Source organism: Acartia tonsa, chromosome 13 (assembly GCF_053477335.1).
Source record: "Acartia tonsa isolate MP-2025a chromosome 13, ASM5347733v1, whole genome shotgun sequence".
In the NCBI taxonomy this organism is placed as follows: Eukaryota; Metazoa; Arthropoda; class Copepoda; order Calanoida; family Acartiidae; genus Acartia; species Acartia tonsa.
Window position 1 is genome coordinate 45464978 of NC_137272.1, and position 26634 is coordinate 45491611.

The 26634-nt window shown below is 32.4% G+C and overlaps 3 long non-coding RNA genes across 7 annotated transcripts; 1 reads left to right on the plus strand and 2 right to left on the minus strand.

Moving 5' to 3' along the window:
• Positions 1-791: 791 nt before the first annotated feature.
• LOC145304190 (uncharacterized) lies at positions 792-26634 on the minus strand. The gene is made up of 7 exons (XR_013874023.1): positions 26058-26634; positions 7251-7461; positions 5440-5509; positions 4823-4875; positions 3672-3745; positions 2690-2924; positions 792-1587 (listed from the first exon to the last, which is right to left on the minus strand). It is a non-coding gene; the product is annotated as an uncharacterized LOC145304190 (long non-coding RNA).
• Positions 7992-12828, plus strand: LOC145304191 (uncharacterized). The gene is made up of 3 exons (XR_013874024.1): positions 7992-10832; positions 11071-11242; positions 12762-12828. It is a non-coding gene; the product is annotated as an uncharacterized LOC145304191 (long non-coding RNA).
• Positions 19646-23598, minus strand: LOC145335141 (uncharacterized). 5 transcript variants are annotated; one of them, XR_013885177.1, is made up of 4 exons: positions 22387-23598; positions 21364-21654; positions 20970-21017; positions 19646-20774 (listed from the first exon to the last, which is right to left on the minus strand). It is a non-coding gene; the product is annotated as an uncharacterized LOC145335141 (long non-coding RNA). The 5 variants fall into 5 exon arrangements; XR_013885176.1 differs by having other exon boundaries at positions 19646-20761; positions 20965-21017; XR_013885174.1 differs by having other exon boundaries at positions 19646-20761; positions 20970-21654.

The following is a 26634-nucleotide window of genomic DNA, read 5'->3' on the forward strand; positions in this document are numbered from 1 at the left end:
AGTGGAATAAAAATTGTAATTAAATTTGTTGAAAAACTGCTTGATAGAGGATAATGTTTATGGACATACTTACATTTTTAGGACTTGATTACAGAGTTGCTTCGCTTATAATTATGTACTTTGTTGTCCCAGGAATCAATGTACCAAAATTCAGATCAATCGGATAATTAGATCACCTAAAAATTTGTTGTTAAAAAAGTAGAAAAATTAACATGTTTATTGAGTTGCAACGTTTTTTAAATCGTACCTAACAACTACAGGAATCCCCATGCAAAGTTTAAAATCGATAGGACAATTTTAACATCCTAAACGAAAAAAAGCTATCTGTCTCGGACGGACGGACGGACTGACCCTAATTATAGAAAAGCTTCGCTTTTAAAAAGTAATAAAAATGGAAGGAGGTATGGTTTTTTGTTTTCAATGGGGATGATTACCCTTCCCTCTGTGAGAAGCTTCTATCTATTTAAAGGATAACTACATATGTTCAACAGATCTTTTGCAACACACTTACACACACATATAGACATGCAGACATTGGATCAACATTTCACCCTCTTAGTCATTTTACAACATACAGAAAATTGTAGAGTAGCCTCGCAAGGGAGAAAAGTAGATCCTAATTTAACTTCTATATTATTTTTCAAAGAAACATCAAATAAATAGATAATCCAGATAAATCTAGTTATGTTTAAAATGAGTAATAATTATGTGCCTATAACTTTTCCACCAATAGAATATGGTTATTAACTTGCCTTCTTATTTATGATGAAATTATATTTAAAACAAAATAATTCTATCAAAAATAAAGATTTATAAAAACATCTGGTAAAGTACGAATTCAATAAGCTGAAAGGCACCATAAGAGTTTTCCACGAGTTAACACATGAAAATATAAGCCTTCCCCCATGTCATAATTTTACCCACATATGTGCCAATTACCACTTCCCTTTGAAGATCTCTCCCTTATGCATTTACTCGTTGAATCAAAACTTAATCCTTTTTATGGTAATTCATACAAAACCACGAAAAATAGTAAAATCAATAGTCAAATATTTTCTAGTATAACGATAACAATGGTGTGGATTTTCTGGTTTCAGAGAGTTTTGCTTGTGATATTATGTAAATTTAATAGTTCTTTAAGATCACGAGAACAGTTATTGGTTTGAATCTCTCAAGCATAGGACTCGTTGAAATCACTGATTCCATATTTTTATGTTTAACATGTGCAAAAATACAATGTGATCACTTTACAATCTTTAATTTGTTATATTATCACTTTGTATAAACACTCAATGACTTTTCAAATGTCTCAAAGAGAAGTTAAAAGAGAAGCATTTTGGTGATACTCTCTAGGCTCAGCCAAAGAGAAGCTAAAAGAGAAACATTTTTGGTGATTCTCTCTAGGCTCTGCCCAGTTAGCTGGGAAGTAAGGCCTATAAAAGGTGGCTCATTCGGGCTATACAGGCAGTTGCGATATAGCAAGACAGATCGCCAGTCGAATTTCTTAAGGGATAAGGCAGGTTAAATCTTTGACTAGAAACTTAGCTTGAGTAAAACTTCTCTCTGAGATCTTTGGCCATAACATACCTAAAATAAAATAGATTTTGTTAAATAAAATTAATTAAATTTCCTTAAAAATAAAGATCTGAGATATTACAAAACTTTGTTTATACTTTAGGCATAGGGGGGAAATAATAGGGTTTAAGCCCCTGTGGGCTAATATTAATAGGTAGCTATTAAGATTAAGTGAAAAGAATAATATTTGTTCGGACCTTAAGATACCACAATAGACCCCATATTCCGGGATCGCCTGATGGTTTCTGAGACTCTGACAGATTTTATTTCTTTAGCAGCATAAAATTCCTATACCATAAGATAACACCAAAGGCTAACATATAGTGGTCTGAAGGCTGGTTAGTGAACCCTAGCGGGGATCTTACTCTGAGGTTGGACGGAATTTTACTTCTCAATAATTTGTACTAGGTTTCTGACATAACACCTCAGATTGTTGAGGCTGGTCAGCTGGATCTGCACTCTCGTGATTATCTTTTCGAAGGTAAATAGATCTAGTTTCTTCGACGAACCTTAGTATAAAATATTAGGAAATCTGGTATATTTTTGTATATTTTACACCAAGACTTTAAGATAACACCGTAGGTCGGCCAAATTATCGTGGCTGCAGGTTGGTTAGTGAGACCGCCCCATGCATTGTGTTAGCCGGTAGTAACTTACTCTATAGATCTTGGTCTAAAATACCTAATCAAAATTCATTATAGGGCATCAATAACTTAAAAGTTTGAATTCCAATAGACGTATGATCGTCGATATACATTCCTGAAACCGCTGATAACACGTTATTTTCGGAATAGGGTTTTAAGACAAATTATATATCTACTGATTAGTAATCTATTATCTGGTGATTTGGTCTTAAGATATAAATAGTCATTTCATTGGATGGTATTTCTAAACAGACAGATATTAGTGTTTCGCTGAATCGAGCTTGGACCGGGAGAGGAGGTGAGAGCGCAGCGCCTTGGCCATAGTAGTGTGACAGAAGGACGCGACTGTTCCGGGAACCGGGTAGTGAAGCATAATAATTGGTTCCGTTACCTACGGATTAACCCAGGTAAGATTTAACTTTTTTTCTTTTAGGTGGGATATTGGCTCAAGGCCACTAAATAAGTCTTACCAGTAAAGCATCCATAAAAGCACAGCTCTTCATTGACAAACAATCATTCCATATGTCACCATCATCATTGCCATTTATCTCTTCTATCCAGAGCATAGGCCACGCACAATGGTGCTCCATTTATCTTTGATTTATGCCTCATTCCATGTGTAGTACAGCAATGCATAGGCCACGCACAATGGTGCTCCATTTATCTTTGATTTAGGCCTCATTCCATATGTAGTACAGCAATAACCTAAAATGGATGATATTATTATTGATCAATTAGAAGATGAAATATTAAATCCTCCACCTTATAATCCAGAATATGAACCTGGATTAAATAATGCAGTAAATCATTATCTAAGACTGGAGGAAATACCTAGTGTTCATGTTAGGCCTGAGATTCACTCAGCAACAACAATGCTTGTCTTAGGCAATAGGCGACAAAATCGCATAGTACATAGGCCTCAAATACATGTACAAGACATTTCTCCCATACATGAAAATGAGCCAAATATTCAAGTAATAAAACAAGAAAATAATGGAAATAAACCCCAAAATAAAAAAGTAGTTAAACCAACTTCAGATTTTTCGGGTTATGAGTCAGAATCTAGCTATTATAGTGAGGATTTTGACAGACAAAAAAGTAAAAAACATTCTAAAAAAAGGCCTGACAGAATGTATGATCCACTTAACCCACATGGCAATGAGGACCAAAGACGCCATGAACAACATCATGATAGACATGAAAATCGTTATAAACACGATAAAGACAAAACTAAGTCAAGTAAAGAAAGACAAAATAAAAGAGACAATAGTGACAAAGAAGACAGGCATAAAGACAGACAGAATTTCTCTATGCCAAGGAGAATGAATAGACGTGGTAACAGTAGTGGTCCTAGCTCTAGTTCTAGCTCTTCAGATACAGAGTTAGATAGAAGGACTCCATCTACCAATAGAGATAACAAAAATAGAGAGACAAGACAAGAAAATAACTTACTTGGAAATATCTTAACTGAATCTCAAATGTGGCAACTCAAACTTCTTCTTCATGAAAATACATCTACCACTGACCTAAATACAGCAAAAATAATTAATCTCATACCAAATAATTTAGTGTGGGGCAGTTGTCAACACGAACGTATTCACAGACAAGTCAAAATATTGGGTAAAATCCCACCCCAATATGGAGAAAAAACTAACCCTTACACTTTTTTTAGCACTTTTAAATATTTGGAGGAATATGAGATCCCCTTTACTCATAGTTCCTACAACAATATTCTTATTCACTACTTTAATACAGAATCAAGGAATAAACTAGATATGCTAGAAATAGATCCTAATGCCCTTAGTGCTCAGGATTTTGTAAAATCGATCCTAACTACCATAGGTGCAGAATTACTCAACCCACATGAATATGAGAAACAATTCTACACTTATAGATTCACTGCTGAAGATGAAGATAGACCAAATAAAATAATAATATATTTGGCAGCCATGTTGCAAAAAACAGGCAATAGTCATGAAAATCAAATGGCTAAACTTAGGGAAAAAATATGTACCTATTTGGTACCACCATTATTGCAATCTGCATTTTTGACATCCACTAATGTTCCTTACATTACTAAAGAAACCATCTTAAGCTGGTTTAGCAATAATAGAAGCTTTTATAACTCAGCCATTGAGAGAAAAAGAAAGATAGACAGACAAAAAAATGCAAATGTAAACCAAGTAGAAAAGGAAAAAACTTGTGAACATTGCCAAAAGCCTCACTATTCTAGATACTGTTTAAAACATCCAGATGAAACAGTTAAAAAAGCAAATATGGAATGGTGGTATAAAAAGAATAAAGAAAAAGCTAACAGTATAGTTTGTTTATTGTGTAATTCTGACACCCATGGTAGTGAGGAATGTTTCACTTTCCCTAATGTCACTCTCTCAAAAGAACAATGCCCACGCTGCTTAAATTATGGTGTATCAAGACTATACCATCCATTGTCGGCGTGCAAACTCCCGCCAACAATGGAAAAAAACTAGTAGGGCAGCCGAGTATTTCTCAAGAAAGCAAAAACATACAATTACAGGTAAAAATACCACAAGTTACGGATTCTTGGGACATACCCGGCACCCCTATTCTAGGGAAAATCTCACCTCAAAATCAAACTGGTCCCAAAATCAACATTTCTTTGTCCATTCAGATAAACCTGGAAAATTCAGATATTAATTATCAAAATGAAAATAAAAAAATTAAGAATGTTGAAGTACTAGAATGTTCGACTACCCAAAATAATGACAATAATAATACCCAAAATAGTGTAAATAGTAATAATACTAATAAGCTAATAGAAAATATATTAATGGAAAGTCAAACATCTAATACTTCAACATTAAACTGTTCGTCTATAAACAATGATTTAAAAATAATAGAAAACTCTATTGTTAATAATCCAATAGATAAAATTAATCCGCCAATAATTACCAATATAAAAGAAAGTGTGTCTAACACAAAATTGGATAATATTAGTAAATCCCCTAATTATGCGTCAAATCAAAAAATAAGTCAAAATATTGAAAAATTATATAACAATAAAATTTCTGTTAATTCGACTAGGAAAATTTTTGAAAATTTCGAATATAATAGAAATAAACCTGTAGAGGAACATTTAAATCAAACAATAAGCAAAGTCGATTTAGAAAATAGTTTGGGGCAAAAAGAGGAAATAGACGAACAGACAAACATCAATAAAATAAAAAGCAAAGAAAATTACCCTGAGGATTTAGATGAGCAGAAAATTGACTACTGCAAAACTGTACAGTCCTCTTACAACACTGACATATCTGAAAACAATAGAATTAAAGAAAAATCAGATTTTAAAAGTGCATTGTGCATGAAAAATGGGGCCAGAAACACAAAGGCCTTATCATGGCTCCAATATCTTGAAGACTTTCCTTCTCAAAATAAATTCATGACAATCATGTTAGTTCTATTAACAAGTATGGTAATTGGTGGTACTCTTGCGCTATTTGGCTTATTATTTTTTATCATTGCTTACATTAGTATGTCAAATGGGAGACTATTACTCATTGCACTTACTGAACGCGGAACTAACAGGATTGATATGAATAAGCTTGAAACAAAGCCGGAGTTTAAGCCAATTAAATCGATTTACTCTAAAGTAAGCAACAGTCTAATAAAAACCCTAAATAAAATACTTAATGTCTTAAATTATATTAGGGTTTATCTAGCTAAAAAGATAAGGTATAAAATAGTTATTATCCAAACGTTTTAAGAATCTCCAGATCCCATTCTTAGAACTATACAATGAGACACAGAGTTTCATTAATAAATTTATAGTATAAATGTATAAAGAGCATATTATTTGATTTCCAATTGCAAAGACCTAGAGCGTTGCAGACGAAAAATAATTCCATTAAATTTTGCTTTCTAAGTATAGCTGTTTAATGCTTTTTACTGCTTTTTGAAAAAGAAAGGGACAATTTTAGTAAAAAATTGTCATTTCTGTCCAAACTTATGTGAAGTATCTAAAACTGCCATTATATACATAATCATCTTTTCCGATTTACAATACTGCATTTTTAAAACCTAGTTATTTGAGATTAATAAGACATTTTTCCTAATGGTGTGATTACTTTGTAGCAAATCAAAATTATCAAGTTTTTAGAGACATCTAGCAACAAATGTAGAACTAATATATTGCAGATGTTCCCAAATTAAATTTTGCCTATATTTACATTGTTTTCGATTATTTTTCCATAAATGGTTGAGCTCTCCCTTGTGGGGGTGGCAAATTAACTATGTCCTTATCTCAAGTATTGGGTTATTTTCAGTTTCAAGAGATCAATAGATATATTTCAAAATAATCTTTAACAAATGAACAGTAATTAAATAAAGCAAAAACGAAATTAACTAGGAGAAATCATTAATAACTGAAACATAGATGTCCAGGTAAAGGGGTAATGGTGTATTTATCCCTTACACCCCTCAAGTTTTTAAATACCTTACATTACTCCCCTTGAACATATAGAAATCCTCATTTTACCCCCATGCTAAGTAAAAAGCTTGGGCGTCCTTGTGTTAACATTAGTTTGCAATTTGCTCTTGGTTCTTTTGCCAGCACCCGGCTGTATTTACATTTTTGAATGATTCAGCTTATTTCAAAGACCCAACCAAAAGTCGTGTAAAAGGTCTTTGAGAAGGGGTGGTTTTTACATATACTATTTATTGCTCTATATACATTACTTTAATGCTTTATTTATAAAAGGCAAGAAAAAAATAATAAAAAGTTTGAACAAGAATAAACATCATTATAATTATAAAGTAGGGCAATTATGTGTGCTTAATAAAATAAATAAATTCAATAGAATATTAAAAAGTTCAACAGACGACAATTCTAGTTCTAGAGCAGATACGCTATCTATTCTGTAACAAATACAGACATATCTAGTTTTGTAGCGAAAAAGAACATACAATCAAAATTATAAAATAACTCCCCACAAAACTGCATAAAACATACAATTTAGTTATAGAATAATTTTGCTTAAAACAACAAATTCCTACCTTCTATACCTCCATTAGTATCCACAAGCCCTTCACACTTCTGCAGACAAATCCGGTACATCTGCATATTACAGGAGGCCCCAATGGAGAGTAAAACTGGTAGGAATTTCGCAATTTTCTCAGCTGTCACCAATGCCATCTTCTTTTCAGTTCACAGTTTCAGTTTCCTCAGCAAATTTCGAATCTCCAAATACAATTACAGACACAATACCTAAAAATAAAATACAAGAATTAATAACAATTAAATAGATAAAGCTATTAAGATTTTTTTGCAGTAATAAGAAAACACCACACAATAAAAAATTAATAGTTGACAAAATTTATGAACAGACATGTGTTATCCAAAAATACAAGACCTTGAAAATAAACATGAACTTGATCCCAAAAGAAATAAAAACTCCTGTTAAACATCGGGTTTTAATAAATAGACAAAGTTAATTAAATCCAATTTTTATTAATTATATGCTTATGTGACCAAAATTAATTAAATCCAATTTTTATTAAATTATATGCATATGTGACGAAAATTTCCAATAGATTATCATCCATTGTCCTATCCCTTTAGATCCCTGTATGTATGTCTAACTAGATCAAATTTTTATGTGGCTAAGTGTCTTAAATTTAAATTTCCAACAGATTATCATCCATTGTCTTATCCCTTAAGATCCCTGTATGTAAGTCTAATTTTATCTAATTTTTATAAAAACAAACTTATTAATTTTGTGTTTATGAGGATTAAAGGAAGCCTGCAAGAAATACAGCGTTCTAACTGTTGAAAGACTGCCACAAGTAGACCCCATACACAAAATTTGAAGCCTCAAGCTTCAATAACAAAAAAGTTATGGACCTTCTAAAACGGCATTTTGTGTTACATGAAATTTTTGAAAGAATTTTAATGCTTCTATGAAAAATTTTAAAAATTAACTACGTGGCCGAGAAGCAAAATTAAAATCCCATCTTTGTCAAATTTTTAGGTTGCCAGTAACCATACATATTTTGTTTAGCAATTTAATTATAATTTTCACTGATAAATGAGAAACAATTAACTATTTATTACATGAATTTAATAGAGCCCACCGCTCGACATCCCTACTCCACCGCTAGGAGAATATGTGTCGCTAAATGCAACAAACTGAAACAGCTGATTGATTACGCATTGTTGTGAAAATATTATTCTCGACTCAACGATAAATATTAAATTTGTATATTTAATTAAAGCATTAAGCTAAAAGTAAAATTGCCATTCGAAAATTATTGGGTTGCTATTTTAGGGAGGGAGAGGACAATTTACTTTAAAAAAAATGGTAGTCTTGTATATAAATTCACGTTCTCAAATTTATGTATTGATGTTGATACTTTTTGTAGTTAAATTAATTTATTGGTTCTTTCTAAAAGTGTTTTAAATTGCATTTAATAATATAATCAGTGAATAATTAATTTATCGACTTCTGTCGTATCTAATGAAGATTCCTGGTTGTTAATATTTCATTATAGACGATAATTGTTAGCTTTTATAGTTTTTTTAAGCAAAGTTTTCTATAACTATGGTTCCTCCGTCCGTCTGTGTGTCTGTGACAGTTAGCTGTTTTCGTTGATTTAAACAGGTTAGAATTAGCCTAAAAATTTGAAACTTAAGATGATAATTCCTTTAAAAATTAGATACGATTTAGGAAGCATAGCAACTGTATAATCGTTACAAGAAGGTCCAGTATCCATTTACTTTTTCTTATTCACTTGATTTCTATTTAAAAAGAATGACAACATCCATAAAAGCGAAGCTCTGAAACGGTAGGACAAAAAAACAGAAAAAATATGTATGAAGGTTGAAACAAAATTTTAAGTAAAGGGGGGGGGGGGGGTTTAATGCAACCATCTCGAAATCAGTGAGCAAATGGCACTTAGAATTCGAATTTCCATCCATAATTTTGCATGAGTAATCCTTGGTAGATCTACTTTCCCTAAATTGAACAAAAAGTTGGAAAAGTAACGGCTAAAGGCTGGCGGCTCATCTGTTTTGCCATTTGTTTGATATCTATATTGCAAATTAGTCACGAAACCTCTCTCAACATAATACTCTTTTCTACTCCAAAACGCTATCAAACGGTTCTAGACGGTAGCTATTGGTACTAGAAGTTTTAATATTGGTTATTGCTATCATTTGACATGAATTAAACCAAAAATATGTTTTAAAAAGTTGATTCCTACGTAATTGATGATGGATTTACCCTGAAAATAGGCAAAAAACGGCTGAACGGCTGAGCCGCTAGCCGTTACTTTTCCAACTTTTTGTTCGATTTAGGGAAAATAGACCTACCAAGGATTACTCATGCAAAAGTTCAGATCGAAATTCGAATTCTAAGTGTCATTTGCTCACTGATTACGAGATGGTTGCATTAAAAAAACCCCCCTTTGTGGTAAAACTGTTTAAATATGGGATAAGGTATAGAACATACCTACATTTCTTGGACTTAGAGATGCTTCTCTTATAACATTGTACTTAGTTGTCCTAGTAATCAGTAAAAAGACCGGATCAATCGCGGGGAATTACATAACATAAACATTTGTTGTTAATTTCATAGTTTCAAGTTTACCTCGAAATAAACTATATAAAAACAACAATAAGTTAAAAAGCAACATGTTTAAAATAGACGTACGGACGTTCTGGTTACGGTTATAGAGTTGCTACGCTTTCTAAATCGTACCTAACTACTACAGGAATAACCATGCAAAGTTTAAACAATTCTAACATGCCTAGACTAACGAAAAAAAGCTGTCTGTCCCAGACGGACATACGGACGGACCGACCCTAATTATAGAAAAGCTTCGCAGTTTTTTTTTATGTATAATATATACAACATATGTTGGGAGTGTGCAAGGAGTTAAAAATCTCTGAAAAGCCTACACTTGGTCAGCAAATAGAATTATGAAAAAAGATTTCTAGATAGAAAAAAAATTCTTAATGAAAAAATAAAGTGAAGCTTTTCTATAATCAAGTCCTAAAAATGTATTGATATTTTTCTCTAATTTTAGAATTTTTTTTTAAATTTTAACATTATTTTAATTTTTTTAATTCATTTGGTGGTAGATAAAGTATTCCTCTAATTTGATTTTATATCAATTATTAAGTCATGTGAGATGGAAGGTTATGGAAGGGGGAGGGGGATGAACTTGACTTGGATTTTAATTTTCTAAATAAGGTAAGGGAGAGGGGTCGGGTGGAAGTGTTAAAATAGTCTAGAACATGATAACATGTGTTATACATATTCTTATACTCACATAGTGAGTATTCTCTTTAGTTAAAAATATAGATAAAACAACTTTATTTTGTCGATGTTGGGGTCTTAATTATCAGTTAATAGCCATATTTCAGAATAATTGATATAATAAGGGGCAAGGACTTTTTTTGTAAAACGTATTTCGTTTTTTGATTAAAAGACGAAATTAAGCTACATGACGATGGATAACATACTTATTTCCTATATCCTAAAAATACTAATATTAAAAAATTACAGAGTTCCGCATATTAGGTATTATTTACAATGAATTGGAATAAAGTTTTTCTTCAACTGGATCCGTTTAGAGGTAGGTAGATATTATTTATAATCTTTGGTTTTTTTTAAACATAGCTTTTTATAACTAGGGTCAGTCCGTCTGCTAGCTCTCCAGAATTGTCCTGTCGATTTTAAACTTTGCCTGATTGCAATAACAGTTGGATAGAATTTAGGATGCATATCAACTCTATAATAGCTATCAGAAAGTCAATAAGTCCATTCAAAACTAAATAATTCTGAATTAATGCGTTATTTTATTTTTGTTTTAGCTTATGCCAGAACTTTACCCGGAGAGATGAAACCCTTTTGGAGGTTGGGTAGGAATAAAAGTGAGGACGCCAGTGGTTATGAGAGAATGAAGAGGTGATGGAAGGGAATGACACATAATCCTTGCAACAAAATTCTACAGAAATTAATGAAGTTTCCTCAAATTCTTTAAAGGTAGGTATTGCAACAGGATTGTCCTATTGTGTTTTTAGTTGCGAAGATACTCTATAATTCCAAATGTCCGTCCGTCAGTCTGTCTGTAATTAATGAATTGGGGGAAATGTTATTTTCTCACTTCCTATGAAAGATAGAAGGCTGAAACTTTTTATAAAGTAGTACACATATCCAAGGACATACAAGCTAACTTTTTTATTTGTTTTTGTGTGGGGGATAAAATAGCGCTCGAAGCTCGCCATGATTTTTCTACCCCGCCCCCTGTAATTACCCCCCTGAAAGCTGATTGGAGTCGTCATTACCCACCCTTAATCTGAGGAGGGGGGTAATTTAATCAAGTAAACAGTACCTACCTCATAATAAAGTTTTTATACATTTAATTAGTGCGATTAAATATTCTAGCAGATTCGCCCTTAGCCTCTAGGGGGGTCGCCCCAAGAAGTATTTGGAAGTACACCTCCTGAATAGAATCGTTCGTTTTTAAATTGTAATATAAGTTAAAGGGGGGTATTTTTTTTTACAGGGGTATTCCCCTCCCACTTATTTGTTTTAGTTTACAAAAAGAATTTTTGTTTGCCGGGGGATTTTTTGCTCACAAGAAAGTAGCCTAAAGCCACCACAAGACCAGTAGGTATATTCCCTGAGGAGTAGGACCCTATTGGTTCAGCAGTTACTGAGATCTTACACTTTAGACAGACAGACAGACAGACAGAAAGACATCATTCTGCTTTTTATAATAGACTAGCGGCTTCATTATGCAACATTATTGGGTAATGTATACAAAACATAATCTCCACTTAAAACTTTTTGTGGCTCAAAAACCTTACCAAACGGTTCTAGCCGGTAGCTGTTGGTACTAGAAATTTTAAATAATGGTTATTGCAATCATTTAACATGAATTAAACCAAAAATATGTTTTAAAAAGTTGATTCCTAAGTAATTAATGATGATTTTGTCCTGAAAACAGGCAAAAACGGCTGAGCGGCCAGCCGTTACTTTTCCAACTTTTTGTTCGATTTAGGGAAAAAAAGACCTACCAAGGATTACTCATGAAAAATTTCAGATCAAAATTTGAATTCCAAATGCCATTTAATCATTGATTACGAGATGGTTGCATTAACCCCCCCTTACGTAGAAATCATCTTTTTAAACCATATTTTTGCTTTAAATCATGTGAAATGATACAAAAAAAAAATTTATTTAGATTTCTAGTACCAGCAACTACCGGCTAGAAACGTTTGTAAACGTTTTGGAGCAGCAAAGAGTATGAAGTGAAGATAGGTTTCGTGATGTATTTTCATTGAAAAACGCCAAATAATGGCTAAAGGGCTGAGCCGCCAGCCGTTACTTTTTCAACTTTTTCTACTATTTATGGAAAATAGACTTACCAAGGATTATGCAAAATTTCAGATCGAAATTCGAATTCTAAGTGCCAATTATACATTGATTACGAGATTGCATTACCCCCCCCCTCTTAGTTTTGAAATTTTATTTGACTAAAGTATATACTTATTTTCAGGACACAGATTAATCTCCCTGCTAGAGTATAAGCTTTGAAGAATCTTTGACCTCGTCAACACAAGGAACAAACTAGATATTATTTTGTATTTTTTTTGGTAACGTCATTTGTTGCAACCCGAAAACTGACAATATAAGATAACTAGGTATTAAGTTTGCTGAGCAAAACAGAATTAATTAATATTTTTTAGACTAGATTATTTTCTTCATGGAACTACTTCAATAAGCTATCGGTTTATATTTTGAGTTTTGTTTAGGGTGAGGGGGGGGCAAATCGTGTATTTTTTTCGGTCTTTTAAAAAAAATGGGGTAAATATTAATATTATCAAATGAAACCAAGACCATTATTAACCTTACGGAAAAGACTATCAGGTCCTAAAAGGACGTTATACTAGGACTTTTAGAAGTTTGTCATAATTGGACTTGGAAGAAATTACCGAAAATTACCCCCACACCCAGGGGAGCTATTCCGGTAACGTTTTTTCAACCTAAAAAAATCGACGAAAAACGGCCAAACGGCCAGTCAAACATAAATAATCAAAATCAGTATAGGTTATAGGAATTATCCACAAAAATTTTCATTAGGATCTGACTATTCCTTCTTTGTCAAAAATCATTTTTTTTAAAGACGTGAAATTTCGATTTTTTTCTCGCAAAAATTTTCTTAAAAAATAAAATTAAAATGTTTTTTATTTTAAAGAAACATGAAGATAAAGGTCATTTTATGAAGGTAGGTCAAAAATTACCGGATTAGCTCCTTACTGGTCTATGCCCATCCTTACCCTATCTTTTATTAAATAATCTAAAGTTTAGAAAGGTATTCTTTGATACCTGAACTTTAGCAATTTTTAATTTAATAACATTTTAAGTTGTACCTATACAAATAACATCTAATTTGTTGTAACAGGAAATGTTGAAACGAACATAGACTATCCAAGATGTTATGTCCCATTCTCTAGTGTGGCCAAGGCCAGGTAAACCATGATGGCCCTGAACGGAGTTACCTGGCCTATAGACAATAAAAATCCATTTCACAACCCACGACAACATTAGCGTAGGAGGCTGATGAGTGTATTGTTGTCAGCAGCAGCATTATTCCTGTACACGAGTGGGACTTCGACAGACTGCCCGGAGCGGAAGTGGGACGTAGCCGATCACAGGATTGGCGAGATCTTATAGGCAACCTCCGCACTCTACAGGAAGCCCCTATCCGAAGATGTTATTGCTAAGATGAGGCACGAAACCGTCGCATTATGGCAGCAGGAGCTGTGTTAAAGTGTTATCAAACAACCTTATCAAACAACTGGGCATGTTATATTGTACAAGCCTATCCTTACAGTTTCGGTTTGCAGCGCTTGAAAAAAAAAAATACACACGACATGAATTTTTTTTGGTATGTCCAGTGATTTTAACTATGTTGCAAACTTTTGATAGAGAATAAACATTATTCATACATATTTCGTGACAATTTGCTTGGAGCAGCCAAGAGTATATTGTGAAAATGTGACTTGTGACTAATTGCACTAAAATTAGCACTGTGGTGCCAGCCGTTAGCCCTTATTTTTTTAAAAAAAATACTATGCCAAGTTTATAACGAAACACGGATTCTAAGTGCCATTTGCACACTGATTACGAGATGGTTGCTTTACCCCCCTCCCCACCTTGATTTATAATATTTTATACCTACAGTATTCAAAGGGAGGAGGCGGGTGTGACACTTTTTGAAACCAGAACTAAAAGTCAAAGTTACTCCTCTAAAACAAAATGGACAATTTTGAATTTTTTCATGTCAGTAGCTTTTAAGAGGTACGATTAGGAACTGTGAAAAAACGGCGGCGATACCAACGCTCTCGCCATTTTTCTTCTATTTTTTGTCTTTTTTCGCCAAATTAGATACTTTAGAATTATCTGAAACAAACTTTTTTTTTCAATAGAAATTTATTTTCAGTTTACACTTATAATATTCAAATATTTTAAAGTGAAAATATAAGGAAATTTTTTTCGAAAAAGTTGTGTCAAATAATTCAAAGTTGCCTAATTTGAATAAGAAAAAAAGACAAAAAGAAATCGGCAAAAAACGGCGGTTCCACATTGCACCTCTGTAAAGCAACTGCCATGCCAAATTTCAGTGCTGACACTTTTTTTATAAGTTGTTTTCCTTAGACTTTTATTTTGGTTTCAAAAAGTGTCACACCCGCCACCCCCTTTTTAATTTAAAATTTCACTACTTCTTTAAATCTCAAACATCTATTTTTTTGTATTTTTGTTAAGGGGCGGGGGAAGGGTGATTTATAGCTTTTCTAGATAATGTAGGAACAAAGCCTAAAATTCTTATTTTCTTTTTGAACGTTTTATTTCTTGCAAGCTTCCGTTAAGCCGATGTTACTTAAATATTCCTCATTAAACCCCATTAAAACAACTACAATGGAATTTTTTTTGTATTTAATAGTGTTCAAGTATTAGAACACATGACTAACATATGGCAAAACGGCATTAGTGACCACCCCCCCCCCCATATGTTTTGTTATATAGTCCTATCATTGTCATGTATGTTTTTTTATTGTTAAAATCAGTTAGGTAATGTTTTAATTTTTCATGAAGTGAATAAATTTAGTTTACATTCATTGTATTTAGTTTTTTTATGATTGTTATGTTTTTAGTAGCAAAGCTTCAATATAATTCCAATTGTCCGTCGGTCCGTTAGACATGGATAGGGGGAAACGTGATTTTCTTGTCTCCTAAGGCAAAAGGCTGAAAGGGGACTATACATGAACAAGAGCAAGTGATTTTAAGCACCTTTCAGCATTGAACCTTAGTATTTTATTTGAATATTTTAGGTTTATGCTTAATATAGACTATATAAGTTTTACCATGGTTCTATGTGAAAAAAATATGAAATAATGAAATATCATCAAATGTTTTGTTGAGTTCAAACTGTTTTATTAATAATATTTCACAATTAACAAAATTAGATGATATTGCGCCAAAAAAGCTTAACATTTCAAAGTTTTTCTATACAAAACAACGGCTAAACTTAATTTTTTTAGTAGATATAACTATATTAAACATAAACAGAGAATTTTCATTAAAAATACTCAGGTTCACCAATGAAAAAAACACTTGATTGTAAGTAATGTCCTTTTCTGAAAATAAAACATAATTGACAATAAAACACCCATGACGATATTGGACTGCTCTTTAGAAGTAGGAAATGATTATTTGTGCTTTGAAGCATCATAAATAAACAAGGATGACATCATGCATAATAGCCAGTCTCATGAATAAGAAAAGAGTATCATCAACGGACAGACAAACAAAGTGAGTATTAGGAAGATATCTTAACAATAAAAGGGGGGGGGGGCGGGGGGGTAAATTGTGGTTACTTGTGACACCCCAATTGGGTAAAATCTTTTGGGTTGTACCACTAATTACCCCAAGTTTTGGTATCTTTCAAAAAACACGGCGGCGGGACCGCCGTTCGCCGCCGCCCAATTTTTTTTAATGCGTTTCTCGTCGAATTAGGCAATTTAGAATCATTTGAGACCATGTTATTTTTTTCAAAAATTTTTTCCCTTATAACCAACCCTGCGGGGGACTTTTTTCAAATTCTCGTTTATCACAGGTACATCTTAAAACTAGTGCTTCATCTATGCTTTTGAATATATTGTATCCAAATCTTTATAGGGTGTCACTTATTACCCCAAGTTTAGGTATCTTAAAAAAAAAAAAACGGTGGCGGGACTGCCGTTCGCCACCATTTTCCGCCGCCGCCCCAAAAAATATTTTTATTTCATTTCTCGCCGAATTAGGCAATTTGGAATTATTTGAGACCACATTTTTTCAAAAATTTTATCCTTTATACCAACTTTTTTTCAAATTCTCGTTTATAACAAGGTATATCTTAATTTCAGTGCTTCTCCTATGCTTTTGAAGATATTGTATCCAAATCTTCATGGGGTGTCAATAATTACCCCAAGTTTAGTTATCTTTAAAAAAAAAACTGCGGTGGGACCGCCACTGCCACCGTTCGCCGCCATTTTCCGCCGCCCCCTTCAAAAAAATTTCCTGCCGATTTTTTTCATTTATAACCAACCCTGCGGGGGACTTAGTCATTTTTTCAAATTCTCGTTTATCACAAGGTACAGGGTGCGCCACATATCTAGGGACTTTTTTAAAACGGCCATAGCGTCAAAACTACTTGACCAATCAGGACGTTTGACCCCACTATAAAAAGCTTAGGTAATGACCTTTTAGCACAAAAAAATCTTTGGGCGAAGATGTGCTCGTACTCCGAGCTGGCCGCGCTTATGTTCAACAAGGCAGATTCGAAGTGCGCCGGTGGTATAATCTGGATTCTCAACTAGGGCCCACTAAATCGGACCTCAGCCCATCTGTAGATGAGCTAGAGTAATGCAACTTGCTGGGGATACTGTTAGATACATAAGTAAGACACTAGAAAAGACTACAGCTCTTTATCTAAAATGGCTTGGCTTTAGTACTCCGTCAAAGTGAAACGTGGCAGATTTAGAGATGTCAAAAACGTCAAAAATCGAGTAAAATCCTGAAAATTTCTTGTTTCTCGACGTCAGAGACCCTTATGGAACTTTAAAACTCATTTTAGACTATGAATTGCACTGATAACCCTAGATGAATCTTCCTGCCATTTCCAAAAAGGTATAGAACGTCGTTCTAGCTCAACTTTGGTCCAAATAAGAGCCTCCGTGTCAAAGGGTAGCTTTAAAGTTGAGTGAATTTGGATCCTGCGGTTACTCACATTCCTAAGGAAATGGGGCCTCCCAGCAGCCCGATCTTAATTCAATGGACTTTTGGACCTTGGGCTACTTTGAAGCATGCACCAATAGACGTACCCATATTATAAAGACCTCCCTCATTGCCACTATCAAGGAGAACTTCGCCAGCTTGGACAGTTACATTCTGACCTTGGCCTGCCAGCAGTTGAGGAGGCGGGTAGAGGCGGTGATTGATGCTGGCGGCGATTTTATTCAATGATCTAATAGTCATATACCTAATTTGCTCCCCAGTTTTTAAGATTTAATAAAATCTTTAAAATTGACGATTTTATGTTTATTTGTTTACAATTTAGAAAAAGTCCCTAGATATGTGGCGCACCCTGTATATCTTAAATTAAGTGCTTTTCCTATGCTTTTGAAGATATTGGATCCAAATCTTTATAGGGTGTCAATAATTACCCAAAGTTTAGGTATCTTTAAAAAAACGGTGGCGGAACTGCCGTTCGCCGCCAAAAAAACAACATTGTCTTTAAAAAATTTTGTTGGCGGGGGGCGGCGGTCCCGCCGCCGTTTTTTTGAAAGATACCAAAATTTGGGGTAATTATTGACACAACCCAAAAGATTTTACCCAATTATCTCTAAAACTAAGGGAGTAGCGCCCAAAATAAAATTGCTGGTATGGCGTGGCACAAGTCACCATATTTTACCCCCCCCCCCCTTACTTCATTGCATATACGGATACCCCACAACATTGATTTCCTTCTTTAAAAGTCTTCAATTCTATTCGAAGTTATCCATCATCCCTGTTTTAGCTTAACTTTAGATAAAAGATTAAAACATTATAGTTATATTCTCCCACAAAGGGTGCACCACATAAATCCGGACTTTTTCTTATTTTTAAACAAATAAACATAAAATCGTCAATTTTAAAGATTTTATTGAATTTTAAAAACTGGGAAGCAATCTAGGTATATGACTATTAGATTATTTAATACTAGCGGCTACGCCCCTAGAAGCCTCTAGGGGCACTCAATGTAGGAAGGGGAAAAGTCGACCTCGTCCAATTTTAAATTTATTTTTAAACAAATAAACATAAAATCGTCAATTTCAAAGATTTTATTGAATTTTAAAAACTTGGAAGCAACCTAGGTATTTGACTATTAGATTATTAATTAAAATCGCTGCCAGTCTCAATCACCACCTCTACCCGCCCGCCGACCCTGGTCACAATGTCACTGTTCAAGCAGGCGAAGTTCTCCATGATAGGAGCAATGAGAGAGGTCTTTTTGGTATGGGCGCGTCTATTGGTTCATGCTTTAATGGCGCTCCAGGCCCAAAAGTCCATTGGATTAAGATCGGGGCTTCTGGGAGGCCACATCTCCTTAAGGAGTGAGTAACAGCAGGATCCAAATTAACCTCTCTTTAAAGCTACCCTTTGACATGGTGGCTCTCATTTGGGCCACAGTTAAGCTAGAACAACGTTTTATACCTTTTTAAAAATGGCACGAAGATTAAGATAGGGTTATCAGCGCAATACATAGTCTAAAACGAGTTTCAAGGTTCCATATGGGCCACTGAAGTCAAGAACCGAGAAATTTTTAGGATTTTTGACGTTTTTGACATCTTAAAATCTACCATGGTTCACTTTGTCGGAGTACTACAGCCAAGTCAGCTGGGATAGAGAGCTTTAGTCTTTTCTAGTGTTTTTACTAGGTATCTGATAGTATCTCCAGCAAGTTTCATTAGTCCATCTCACCTACAGATGGGCTGAGGTCAGATTTAGTAGGCCCAAGTCATAGATCCACGGTAATTTATCTGCGCAATTCGAATCTGCCTTGTTGAACATATGCGCGGCCAGCTCGGCGTACACGTCCTCCATTGTCCAAAGATTTTCATGGGCTAAAAGGTCATTACCTAAGCTTTATATAGTGGGGTCAAACGTCCTGATTGGCGCTATGGCCGTTTAAAAAAAGTCCGGATTTATGTGGCGCACCCTGTATATCTTTCCTTGACCTATAAAAAGATTCATTGCAAAGGAGAAACATTCTTTTCAGCAGTTAGCAAAATCCGATTAGGTACACACAGACAAGACATTGTTTTTCTTTATATAAGGATGACAAAAGAAGAAAAAATATTTAAAATTAAGTTTTTATTTGATTGGTATTTATATTAAAATTAAGTAAAAGTAGATAATATATTTTCATAAGGCAATACATATATCAATACAATTCTAAAAAAACAAAAATTAGGAATCATACAAATCCTAAAAAACTCGATCTAGGTTTGTTCTTGCATGATATTGAAAAAGTCTAGTTTTATTCTTAAACAAATAAGAATGACAACATCCATAAAAGCGAAATGGAAGGACAAACTAACTTTAAAACTGAATAAGCAAAATATAAATGCATAAGTCTTATCAAAATTGTAAGAATTTTTTTGCAAAGCTTCTAAAATACAGTATACTGTTTAAGAACATACTTAAACTTTTACAATATAACATTTAATATAATATAATATTTAAATACAAAGTTTGAGATTAATAATACAATTATAGCCTGTTTAAATTAACGTAAAGAGCTAACTTCCTAGATGGAACAACCGTAAATAAAGAAAAGCTTTGTTTTAAACAAAATCACATAATAATAATAATAGAATTAGGCATATAAAAGGAATAAAATAAGTATAACTAAAATATAGGCATAATGTATCCATTGATGTAAAAAAATAAACTTGAATGCAGGGAATGGACATAAGATTGGTCCTGAAGGTTATGTAATCACGTTTTCTGGGTATAGTCCCTTTCATGGCAACGCCCCTTAAGGGGCGATTCGTCGTATTTTTAAAATGTCTTTTGATAAGTTATTTTAGGTTAGGTAAGGTTATATTGGGTTTGGTGATTGCCCCGTAAGGGTTAGGCAATTGACCCCGCAGGAGCTAGAAATAGGAGAAAAGATGCTGTGAAAATACAAAGAAACTCCTTTACAAGGGGCGTTGCCACGAAAAGGACCATACCCCATTTTCTTATTAATTTTCTCTAAAAGTTTGGAGACTTATTTTATTGTCTTATTCCTAAAAATCCATGCATAAATAAAAATTGTCCCTGGGATTCCATTCTAAAGATAAATTATTGAACACAAGTTTTGGAAGTGTAATATTGCTTAGGTATAAGTTATAAAATATGTCAAATGTATGAGTAGATTTTGATAATTGCCATTAATTTTCAGTCAAGATTATAAAATTAACAAAAATACTGGTGATATCATCTTAGAATTTTTTTTTTAATTTTGAAAATTTAAGTACATCCCCCCCCCCCCCCCCCCCAGCGAACTATGAACTCTGGCCGCAGCGCTCGGCTCCCTAGCCTAAAACCTAACCTAAAGTAGTTGTTTGTCGGGGGGTACTAAAATTTTCAAAATTGAAAAAAAAAATTCTAAGAGGATAACGCCAAAATACTTTACTTAAAACATCAACAGTATACATAAACTTGGAGAAGGGCGAATGTGACACTTTTAAAACAAAAACTTAAAATCAAAGGCAATTTTCCACGGATTTTCTTTGCCTTTTCTCGCAAAATCAGACAATTTGTAAACATCCAAGACATGCACTTTTTTATTGACATATGTTTTCAATATTTAAACATATTAAAAAAATCAAATAATTCAAGTGTCATATAAATATAAGGAAATTTTGTTCTTGAAATGATTCAAAATTATTTAAATTCGCGAGAAAAAGCAAAATAAATTCGGCGGAAATTAGCGATTTTCAGCTAGAGCGGACGTTCTTCGCAGTTCCACATTATTCCTCAACTGCCATGCCAAATATCAGTGCTGTAATTATTTTTTCCTTAGTTACGTTCTATTGACATTAAGTTTTGGTTTTAAAAATATCAAACCGACCCCCCCCCCCCCTTTCAACTTTCTTTCATTATAATTAAATTCATTTAGTATCTTGTTCTTTTCATTAAGTGCAGCAAAATGTCACAAAATATTGTACAAAAATATGCTTTATAGTTAGCTTTGGGGAGCAACCAGGTTTCTATCACTTATTTTTATTTATCACTCCAATATATTCAAATTAGGTACTTTAAGATGTTTTTAGCACTGTCCACGAGCTAAAGTTTTTTGGATTGTGTTCAAATATCATCTGAAAATAAAAATAATAATAAATTTTTGTCAAATAAGAATTAGAGTCAAATAATGATTAAGAAATATAGAGTGACAGCTATAATTTTATCATATCGGAAGTAGTGACATTTTTAGAGAGTTGCCAAGCTTATACTAAATTGTTAGAAAAAAAAACTTGAGCAACAGATAAAATGATTTTAAAAAGGTGTAAATAATCAGTTATCTGTTATACATAAACAGACTACCAATCTAAGGGGCTGCTATTCAGCTAATTAATTCCATTTCAAATTGTCGAAAATTAAATATTTTGTTGGTTTGAGTTTGAGAAAAACTTGTTTTTATGTACCTGAAGGGAAAAGGGTAAGAGAGGGGAGAAATAAGAACGGGGGTTGAGGGGAAATTTTTACTTTCCAATTAAAACCTCTAATACATAAAATAAGCCTTACTACTAAAATCATTGACTGAAATTTAACATCTCCAATATAATACAGAGGAAAGGGAATGCCATGACTTTAAAAAGTAATACTCGATCATTACCGTGCACTATTAGGACTTCCAGGTTGTGCAATGAAAAATAATAAATGTTAAGATTCATAAGTGTGCTGTGCATAGATGGAGAATCTAACTATATAAGAGACACCCCCCCCCCCTCAAAAAAAATAATAGAAATTGCACTGAACCAATAACAGGCATAACTGATAATCATAGACTATTAAGTAGATCTTTTTTGATAATAACTTAATTCAATTACCTTTTATATAATAATGTTGTGCATACGGTTAGCTGATGGCTGCGTTACTCTACGTATTTATAAATCAAATCAAAAATCATTATTTCTGAAACAAAAAATAGTTGTAATTAATTGGGATACGAATAAATATTATGTAATGAATATATAGGTTCAACTCTGTTTTTTGGGATGGAAGGGTGTCTGGTTTCTTGTCTTGGATGGATAAATACATGTATTTGTTTTTGTTTTATCGCAATAACTTAAACTGAAATTAATTGTAAACTTTTTAAAATTTAAACATAAAAATTTCTTAGGTACATAGGTATTTAATTACACAACCCTCGAGAATGCCACAATAAGTAGGTAGCAAACACTAACAAAAAACATTTTTGTTGTAACGAACTGAATGAATTTTTCAAAATGTTTGGAAATTTTCACAGCTTTATAATGTGATTTTTAGGGGAAACGCTTTGTAGTAAAGAAATGTATGTAAATTATTTACGGCAAAACTACCATGTAAACTATGCAGTGGACTGAATAAAAATTATTTTAGAATTATAGATTTATTTTGCTTACAAAAAAAATTAATTAATTCCCGACAACCAATTGAAGAAAGTAACAGCTGACTAATGTTTTAAACATTAAATTTAATAAAACGTCCGCAAGAGTGACTTTCACAAGTAAGTTTGGTCATTTTCTTTTAACTACTTTTTTCCCCCGAATAAAATTTCTTTAATTAGAAAAACATCTTAAATTTATTTTAGATGTTTAAGGCCAGATATGCAAAGATTCATGACAATTAATTAAAGTACTTTTAGAGGAAAATTTATCAAGGGACAAAATAGCTAAAAATAGAGTCCTTAAAAGTTGGGATTTCGGGCTTTAGTAAAAACCTCTCTATATTTTGTGCAACGTACAAAGAAACTGAATTTTTTTGAGAGATTTTGACTAGAAAGGTGGGTGTTTTTATTGTAAATATCGAATCAGTTACAGGCAACCTAAAATTATGACAAAGATGAGCTTTTAATTTTGCTTCTAGGCTTTGCAATTTAATTTTAAAAATTTTCGTATGAGCATTGGGATTCTTTCAAAAATTTCATGTACTATAAAATGTCATTTTAAAATGTCTATAACTTTTTTGTTATTGAAGCTGGAGGCTTCAAATTTTGGGTGTTGGGTCTACTTGTGGCAGTCTTTCAGCAGTTAGAGCGGGGTATTTCTTGCAGGCTTCCTTTAAACTTGATTTTAAACATATGTTTTGATACTCGCTTAAAAATGTGCACTTAGTTCAACAACTTTTTACTAATTTTTTTATACACATAAATAAATTTGATTTTCTTGTACTTATACTTAAAATTACTAACTATACAACTTCATAAAGTTTAGGACTGAACTGATTAAGTTCTCTATTTTATAGAAGCTTGAATTAAGTTCCACATTGGCTTAAAGATTTTATTTTTAGATTAAGGCTACAAAACAAATAATTTCAAGTATTCTCAAACTTCATATAGTAAATTATGTAGAAAATCGTATTATAGACAGTTTTCCACTAACTCTAAAATGAAAAAATTACTAAACTAGTATTATGAATTTTTAGTTGGTATTGGTTGGAAATTATGTATAATTCGATGCTATACATGAGTTTTAGTATAACTGAGAACCGGTTCTAATCCATCGGATAATAATTGGTCTCAAAGCAATTTTTACATATCCTGTTATCCCTGGACCTCCAGGAAGTTAATTTTTTTTTTTGTAGCATATAATTGAAAATGTTTAAATAAAGGCCTTTTGTTATGTGTGGCAAAATAAAGGACTTTTATAGCCTTAAAACAAAGGATTTCTCATCGGATTATCAAACTTTAAAATCATCTCAACTATAATATCAAATATAGGGAAAAAAGATTTCTTGTTTCACTAAAAAAACGAAATTTTCTGTTTTAATTTTAATAACCCCAAAATATGATAACTTTTTCTAGATGTAAAGAATTAGCAACAAAATGTCTTTTTATACAAACGTAAGTAATTTAGAAATTTATAAAATAAACAATATTAATATTCAATTTCCAGTACAATAACAAAATCAAACAGGGTTTCAACAAAATATCCAAGTAACTTCAATTGGCCCATTTTTCTCCCATATATAGTTAAAATTATTAAATGATAAAAGCGAAATATTTCATTTTAAACAGTCTGACAAAGAGTCAAAATTAAAATCTCCTAAATAGGTTTCTATTGTCAGACAAAAAGTAAATTGTTTAACATTTATTTTTTCCTAAAATGTAAACCGATTTTTAACATCACCCTTGCTTTGATAAAAAGGATATTAACATGCTAAACTATCTCTGATATTCATCCCTTGTAGATAGAGGGGTAGTTTTGTCAATAATACGAATTTAAAAATAGAACTTTTTCCTACTTATTTTCCACTTTAATTTAAATATAAATTCACAATTTAAAGTCATAAAATGAATCCTTAAAAGTAAGAAAATTATTTCAAGTATATACAACAAGTTCAATATCCTTAGAAACATAATATAAAAAGAAATGTTCAAATTTCCCCTCAATTATCAAACAGGAAAAAAGGCATAAAAATTACCAATTTTTAGTTAATAGAACAATCTAGTTTGATTAGAATTATGAAAGGTTATTTAAAAAGTTTTTGATGACCAGATGAGAAATAACTATGTATCTATTCCCTTTTAAACAATCAAATATCATAATATTTAAATATCATATTTTATTCACTTTACCTATCCCTCCCTTTATAATTTTATAAGCTAAATCAATATGTGTGTTAAGACATCTTAAATATTAGACTATCAATATATCTATTTTTCTCCACTAAACACGATTATAATTTTTACATAAAATGTGAAGATACAAAAAGTTCCTCCTTCAAAAATTAGATTTTTATAATTTTTACCCTTAAACAATCCCAGTTTTTTCTTAAATAAGTAATAATTGCCGCCGAATAATTTTTTTGTCAGTTTTGGCAAAATAATTTTTGACAAGTAGACAAATATAGGATAAACTCGTTTTTCGTGCGCATAAAAACAATCTAAAAATTTTGTGTAATAGAATATAAACCATAGAAGCACTTTGCTCTTTGTTAAAATATTTTTTCTTCATGTTTGGAATAATTCTACTCCATCCATGTTTATTTTTTCCAATAAATCAATTAATAAATACACTCCAAATCTACTTGTACATATTACCACCAATGATTTTTTTTTATGCTTCGCTACTTATGGATGTTGTCATCCTTGTTTTATTACACTTAAAATACTTCACTCAAAAATCTTTTTTCTCGTAAATTTATAAATAAAAAGCTAACTTTGTCAACAAATATTTTCTTTTAAACAAATTTATCGTTTTTTTAAATAAACTAGTCACTGTGGCCCTAGCATCTAGGGGCTCTATAATCAAAAGAATCTGGCAGGGCAAAAAATAGCCTAAACCATACTTACCCATATTTTTCAAAAAATAAAATAGCCTAAAACCATCCCAATACCTATAGGTAGCTTTACTGTAAAGAAAAACCATATCGGTGCAGTGGTTAGCGAGATTTTTCGCTACAGACAAAAAAGTTTATAGGATAAATAATAATTTCTAGGCCATAAAAATTAAACTTTTAAAATGAAAACAAAAAAGATATAACAATAATAAAGTAATTAAAAACAAAAAATACTCACATATGTTTCAAAGCAGCAAGTTATCCAAATACTATTCAGCTGTATCCAAGCCACTTAGGCGGGAGGCACACTCAGGCCATATAGCCCTAAAATACATTATATAACAGCAGACAATATACATCATGGACTAAACAGCAACACGCACACACCTGCCAACTTAGCTTGAAGAAAAGTAAAAGAAAGCAGAATAACAGCCCTACACTCGCTCGCCTAGCCATATAGGCAGAGAGAAAGCTGAAATACACACCACTTCTAAAAAACATTAAAATAAAGAATATAAAACACCGGATCACACATGCGCAGTTCATAAAACATAAAAACAAAATCAACATTAATAAACTAAAACTTTAATCATATTTTTGTTTTCGCACACCTAAATTTTTCGCCTTACACGACACTCCTTAATAAAAACAAAACACCAAACCTATCAGTATAGAACAAAAAGCAATATTAATTCTTTCTCTCTTTCTCTCGACTTTTCTCTTTATCACTTTCTCTCACTCTTATCTTAAATCTATAAGTCAAATGATCAATGTCTCTTATCTCAATTACTCTATAGATAGACAGAAAATAGTGT